Source organism: Pinus tabuliformis, chromosome 9 (genome assembly GCF_031772625.1).
Source record: "Pinus tabuliformis cultivar Carrire ecotype Pingquan chromosome 9, CPIR1, whole genome shotgun sequence".
NCBI lineage: Eukaryota > Viridiplantae > Streptophyta > Pinopsida > Pinales > Pinaceae > Pinus > Pinus tabuliformis.
In genome coordinates this window covers 862,191,572-862,199,628 of record NC_142307.1, presented here as the reverse complement: position 1 = coordinate 862,199,628, position 8,057 = coordinate 862,191,572, and positions in this window count along the sequence as shown.

The following is an 8,057-nucleotide window of genomic DNA, read 5'->3' as shown; positions in this document are numbered from 1 at the left end:
GAAAACATATGAGATTTCTATATAATAAGGAAAGAACTATATTGAATTTATCACTATAGGGTGAAAGCACTAGTACATAGTATTTTAGTGAAAGGGTTGATTATTGTGCTAGTTGTAAACTTGATATTTGTGGAATAATTGGTGGAAAATATTGAATCTTCTCTTATATCCAAAAAAATAGGATTGAGGGGGAATACATGGTAGTTCTCACCTCATCATACCTAAGTGTGTGGTACATTGAATAAGCAAGATACTACTCTTATATATGTGGAAAATGATAATATTGATGAATCTACCATCATCAAGCATCTACTATCCAAGCATAACAATTGCAAACATTACATAATTAGATGTAGAAAAATGCATAGTGAGTGATTGATATATATATGTGTGTGTGTGATGATGATGATGATGATGATGGTTAATGTCCACTTAGACCAAACTTTGTTCTATCCGACCTAATGAAACAATTATTTAGTTTGATTTAAGATTTTACTTCTATGCTCAAAAAGCTTGGAGAGAAGCCTCCCAAGCTCACTATAATTTTGACATCGTAGAAGGCTAGGAAGGTTAGTATTGCGACAAAGATTATGAAACTGAGATCTAATGTAGTTGTATGTGGGGCACTCTAAGAGGCAGTTGTTTTCATCCTCAATGTTCCTATTCCCACAGAGATAGCAGATCCTTTCCATCCATGGTGTTTTAGGAACTGTGCAACGACTTGTTTCACTATGGAGCTCGTGAGAGTTCATTCTAATCTTTTCTATATTAATTTTCTTCTTTGAACTAGCTAAAATAGAGAGATACTTTGATCTTCTAGGGTGGGGTTGATTACCTTCTTATAATAACTTAATTTTCTTTTAGCCGCTAAATATTTCTCACACCATATTTTTTCTTTGAACTTAGAAGTAACAATATTTTTAATGTTATTAATGCTTTGCAATGAATCATTCTCGTTGATCTCCCAATGGTTTAACCAGGCCCTCATGTCTTTATACCACCCCCATTTGAGCATTAGTTGGTTTTCACTAGAATTTAAAGCTATCTTGGGAAGTCTATGATCTCCTATGTTATTGAGCTTGTGCTTGTACAATAGAAGCCTAGTCATAGCTAGGTTTTTGATAGGGGAAAGACCTACTTCTATAAGGAGAATAGGGTAGGGTGTATTGCTTTTAATTTTCAGGTTATACATTATAAAGCGCTTCTAGATTTGCTCAATCTTTCTCTAGGATTCTCTAGAGATGCTGCAACCCCAAACCTCACATCCATATAAGATAACAGGAGTGACTAAAGTTTCAAAGAGGAACTTCTTTTTATCCCACATTACGAGGTTTGCCGTTTTACAATTATTTTCAAGACCAAAGTACGCTTTCCAAGCCCCGTTAATCCTTTTCCCAATGCTATAGTTCCAGTTGAGCTTGTGATGAATATCAGTTCCTAGGTACTTGTAGGAATACACTCCCTCCAAGCTATTATTATCATACATAAAATTAGCATAGGTTTCCTTCTTGGATTTGATAATCATAACTTTTGTTTTGTGAGTTTTAACAATCATACCCATGGTAGAGCAGAAATCTTTAAGAAGCCTAATTTGCTTATCAAGATCAGATGGACACCTTGCGAGGAGAACAGTATCGTCAGTATAAAGAAGAAGGATGACAACTATCCTAGTTAAGATCATGCCAGCACATCCTCCTTCCTTTAAATAACCTTAAAACTTGTCAATGTAAATGCCAAATAGGGTAGGGGAGAGGGGGCAACCTTGTTTAACTCTGATATTACACTTAATATCTTTTAACCACCCCTCATTGCTCTTTAGCTTGGCAATTACATTCTTGCATAATCTAATATCAGCAGCTCTCAACTCGAAAGGAACCTTTAGCTCTTCTAATCTATTCCAAAGGTTGTTTCTAGGAACCATATCGAAAGCCTTTCTAAAGTCCACAAAGCAACAAAAGAGATTGGATTTATCATTACGACATTCATCCAAAATGATCCTAAGCATAATGAGGTGGTCTGTTGTTGAGTGATGTATTCTAAAACCCGCTTGGCCTTGAGCCCGCTTACCTTCACTTTCAAGCCATATGCTCAACTTATTTTCCAAAATACTACCATATAACTTAGCTAAGAGAGGGCTGATCATAATTGTCTGATAATTAGAGGGTTATTTGTATCCCCATTTCTAAAAATAGGGATAATGAGGCTCTCAGTCCATAGCTTAAAGAACCCTTGCTTGACTGCTTGATTGAAAAGCTTGTGGATGTGGGGGATGATGACAGGGCCTCCAATTTCTAATATTTCTGCCTTGTAACCTTCAATGTCCTTATCTTTCCCATTAGCCAGGCGTTTAACCCCAAAATCAATGTCTTCTAGAGAGAAAACTTCTTTCATTGTGGGCAGGGTTTCAAAATCATCCATGACATTTGGAGATTCATAAAGCTTTTTAAGATAGGAATTCCAATCGTGTAAAGCAATTTTATTTTATCTGTAGTTTTCCTAGTCAAAATATGCCTCCAAAATTTCTTAGGAGCTACCTTAGAGAGGTGTAAGAGATTATCTTGTCTTTTACGAATGTACTGCCTCTTTTTTCTTTTAGTTAGGGCTTTGTATATTTTTATCTTCTCCATTTTATGAGATTCATCAACAACTTCCTTAATAGCTCTCCTCGAGTTTTCTTTGTCATACCATGGGTTGGTTTTGCTATTTCTTTTATTATTTGAAACTTCAATTAGGAACTTGTTAATAGAATATGAGAGGGTTGTAGTAAAATTATGTTAGAGGTTTTCTATGTTGTCTATACTAGATAAAGGAAGCAAATTAGCTTTTAATTCATTTAGAAAGAGATTGTTTTTATTTCTATCAAATATTAAGTTCTTTTGGCTATAAGGATTATTTTCTATGGGATCTCTATGCATGAAAAAGTTGAGAGTTATAAGTAAAGGCCTATGATCAGAGTCAGGCTCGTGGTCATTTAAGATGTCAAGATTTATTATTTCGTCGTATAAAGGGAGATCGGAAATAACATAGTCTACCATGCTGCTAACAAGCCCATGGATGCAGGTCATCTGACTAGAATTGGGCTACTTCTTTAGATTGTTGCAAATTATGAGGTCTTGAGCACTACAAAGCTTGACTAGCTCTGACCCAAACAGATTCTCCCCGAGGTCTTCAGAGATCCTTTTGTACCTACTAGCTAGAGTAGGGTATTTGTCCAACCAAAGAGGATTAGGGTTTGAATGATTTCTTAGAATAATAGCTTGTTTGCTTGAAGTTTGAGCCTTAAAGTCACCTATTAAAAGGATATTACCTTCGTTCCTTAGGCTAGAAATACAATTCTCCAAACCATTGTAAGGACTATTTTTATCTAGATTCTTCTTCTTATAGAAGTTAGAATTGATGGGGGGAAATTAACATATTGCTATGTAGGTATTTTTATTATTAATGTCAGTGATCTCTATCCAACTATATTGGCTGTAAGGGTCGTTTTTATAAACCCTAGCATGGGGGGAGATGTTCTTCTTAATGTAACAAGCTATTCCCCCAATGCCTCTACGAGAGGATCGCTTGTTCCAGGTAGACCATAGCGTAAAGCCATTTATGTTAGGGACCTTAGATTCTTCGTGCTCCCAAGTTTCAACAAGAAAAATAATATCAACATCATTTGAGATTTAGCTTAGCTTAGGGCCTTTGCTCCATGGAAAGCCTCGATAGTTCCAAGAAATAATCCAATGCATGTTGAATTGCTATTTAGTACTATCTTTTTGGTTTCTATCTTGAATAAAGGATTTTCTATTTCTGATTATGCCCATTTTCCTTCCTTTCTAGCTTCTTTTACCTTTTGAACCTCCTTTCTTAATTATGCTTGATCTTCTGGGATGATATCTTCATTTATAAATATTCTTGTTCCTTTTAGACTTGAGGTTTTGCTAAGTGTGTGATACTTATGATCAGTAGAGCCCACCTTTATTTGGATCAGTATTCCTTTATTTTCAGTTAATTTCCCCAACCTTGTTGCTTCTGTGAGACATGTCGTTTCAATTTGTAATCTATTATGTAATTCTGTCTAGGATATGGCTAAACTATTCTCATCTACGTCCTCTTTTAAACCGAAGATTATAAGGTTCAAGGCCCTTTTGTTACGCTCATGGTCTATTCTATTAATTTGTTCATTTCATCTTTAATGGTTTGATATCTAATTTATCTACCACATTATTTAGGGTGAGGTGGCTATTAACTTTTTCTTCCAGTTCTTTAATCATTTCCTTCATTTTAAGGCTCTCTAAAGCATCTCCTTGCTAGGATGTTTGGTTAGTATCTTGGTTTTGTTTTTCTATAACCTACAACCTAGTCTCTATTGCCACCATTTTATTCTTCAATAGTTCTATTTTATTTTATATTTGTTTTTGGATTGTGTCTTCAAGAGATGCAAATTTATTTTCTAGCATGGCTTCTAACTCTGTTTGTAGCTTGACTTCTCTTTCTTCTCTACGTTTCTCTACAGATTCTATATACTCATAGAGGCCTTGTAGAGTAACTGTGCTAGGTCTGCCTTTGGTAATCTTTGGTAGCTGTGGTGAAATATTCATACTTGAAAATATATGAGCAAATATGTATTAGAAAAAGATAAGGAAAGTGTGCACCTAATATCAAGCTTGTCTGTAGATCGCACGTGCCCACTGTAGCCCGCAAACTTGATTGAATTGAGTTCAGAAGATGTATACGCCGTCGATGGACCCAAGATCACCAAAGAGACCCTTATTATTTGAATGCGAGCCTCAGAACCAGAGCGAGGATATAGTGCGAGCCTCAGAACTGGAGCAGATCCAAGTATTTATATATGTTAGATCCAAGATCACCGAAGGGCGAGCGAGGATATATATATTGCTTGAATGTCGCAAACCTTTAGAATGCGAGCCTCAGAACTGGAGCAGACCCAAGAATTTATATATATATATATATATATATATATTATATATATATATATATATATAATTACAATGGGAGCTTTATCATGGATTTATATATTGCTTGAATGTCGCAGACCCAAGTATTTATATATGTTAGATCTGTATCAGAATGCGAGCCTCCGTATTAGAATGCCGAGTTCGTCGAGGATTTATATATTGCTTGAATGTCGCAGACCCAAGTATTTATATATGTTAGATACGTATCAGAATGCGAGCCTCCATATTACAATGCTGAGTTCGTTGAGGATTTATATATGCGAGTCTCAGAACCAAGATCACCGAAGCGCAATCTTTATATGTGTATGTGTGTGTGTATGTGTGTGTGTGTGTGTGTGTGTATGTATATATATATATATATTATATATATATATATATATATATATATATATATATATTATATATATATATATATATATACATATACATATACATATACATATACATATACATATACATATACATATACATATACATATACATATATATATATATACATGTGTGTGTGTGTGTGTGTGAACCTCTCATGTCTAATGGACTCCATTGACCATTACAAGTCTAAACATAACTCTAGAATTTGTGAGGGTAACATGAACACCCATTTTGTCCATGTATCCTCAATCAGTTGGACTCTTTTATAGTGTTTGAATTTCCAACCTCTCCCCATAACATAACTTATTTGTCCCTCTAGGAGGGATAATGCTATAAAAGTATTGTGCTACAATAGGTTACAGGTCAAGGTAGATATGGATGTTTGCATTTGGATACTAATTTAGGTGATGATAGGTTGTTGGGAAAGGGATTTAGGCCTTCACCTATCAGGAGGAAGACCTAACAATTAGTCATGCCTATCATTTTATCTATCTTGCATAAACCAATGACTCACTCATTGGAGTTCATTAGTTGACGTGGTAACCTAAAGTAAATTATTTCCATAATTATCTAAACAAACATTATGGTGCCTCAATACTATTGTAGGTAGACTTGTCCAATACCATAAACCACTTATCCATCCAATTGTCTAAAAATGGTTGGAAGGTTCACAATTCCTTCTAAATTAAACATTTCTGAGTGGTGTCTATACTTTTCTTCTTAGGTCAATAAAAAATGTCATCAACCATCGTTTTGAAATGTTGATGTCTCTAACTTAGTTTTTCTCTAACATTATACCTATAATATTTATAAATTTTGGCCTTGTAATAATTAATGTGAGTTAATTGGCCCTGGAAAATTGCAATAGAAGAGGGTTATCTTGTATTTTCTAATTTTTGTAGAAGAGTTCTAAGAGATGTCAACCTTATATCAACTTCCATGCTTATATTTTATGATTATGAGTAGTGGTTTGATGTGCCTTCCCTAAATGTTATTGGGTTTGAATTTTATTGAGGATCCATATTAATTAACTGTGTTGCAATTTAATAAGGAAAAAATAAATATAGGTTTTAATTCTAAAGACATTTTCTGGCTAAAAAATAAAACAATTTTTATCAAAATAGTTAAGCTATAGGAGTATGCGTATTTTTGAGCTGATAGTCGTGCCTATTTTGGAATGATGCTTCCACAATTTCAATTTAATTATCAATCATTATTAGGTGGATTGTAGGGATTCAACCTCAAAAAAATATTTTTGGATATAGTCTTGCCATAGAATTTAGATTTATCACAAAGATAATTATTCCCTTTTCATTTTTCAATTTAATTAAAAAAATATCATATACACAAGTCTCATTAAAATCTTATTATTGCATATATATTTGATTTCTATTACTATTGTTACTATTATTATTTAAAATAAATTTATAATATATTTTATTTCTATGATTTTTTTGAAATTTTTATTTTGCTAATATGAAATGTATCATACCTATTTCCAATTAATGCTCGTAGGCATTCACTAGCTATTTAAATTATAAGGTTGTGCTAATTATATTGCATATAAAGAATATACATGTTATATACTTATTATAAAGTCAAACATATTACATGCCATCATTAAATTGAATGTTGTTGTTCTCATCATTATTGTTTGTTATTTTACTTTATTAAAAAACTATTTATAAATTAAAAAAATGTTTTGATATTTTTTTTTATATTTAAAAACATAAAAGTAAATTTTTAAATTTGATTATTTTGATAAATTAATAATTTAGAAAATTCTTCATATAATAAATATTCTAATATTTTGAAATTTAAATTTTAGTAAAATATATTTTAAATATCTATTAAAAATATTATATTATTCATATTAGTTTTAATATTATAAATACTAAAAAAATGTTAAAATGTATATAAACACATTTATTTTACAATAATAGTTATTAACATCATATTCCTATGTGATATTTTGGAACGAGGCTAAACACATGCATTATTAAAACACTCCTGATAATAGATCTATGACTCAAATTTCTGATAAATGCTAAGTTAAAAAAATATGATTGATATTCATTAAATTATTTTTATTTGATATTTAAAATAAATAAAAAACAACATATTTAAAATTAATTTTTTTCCAGACGAAAAATCAAAATATATTATATTCAGGAAATATAATGATCTGTTTAAAACCAGCAGGACTGGCTGTTGCTGCAGCATATAAATCCTTGCATCCAATCACGATAAAACCAGCAAAAAATGACAAACCACCCATCGCCGAACTGAATGAAACTAAAACGCCTGAAAACCATCATCAACTTAACAGAGTGCTTCATAAGGGGAAGCGGACATATTACGCATCCAGGGGTTGGATCAAAAACTGTAGACCATCATCAACTTAACAGAGCGCTTCATAAGGGGAAGCGGACATATTACGCATCCAGGAGTTGGATAAAAAACTGTAGACCATCATCAACTTAACAGAGCGCTTCATAAGGGGAAGCGGACATATTAAGCATCCAGGGGTTGGATCAAAAACTGTATTGGAAACTATTGAACCTCATTAGACAAAATCACATCGAATGGACATAGTCTCGTTAGGATATAATACACTGAAATAGGATGGAAGACGTCATGCAGTTAAATTCATGCAATCCATGAAGGAAAGAAACAATGATGTGATTCTAAAACGTGGAAGGAAACTACAGCTGCATGCAT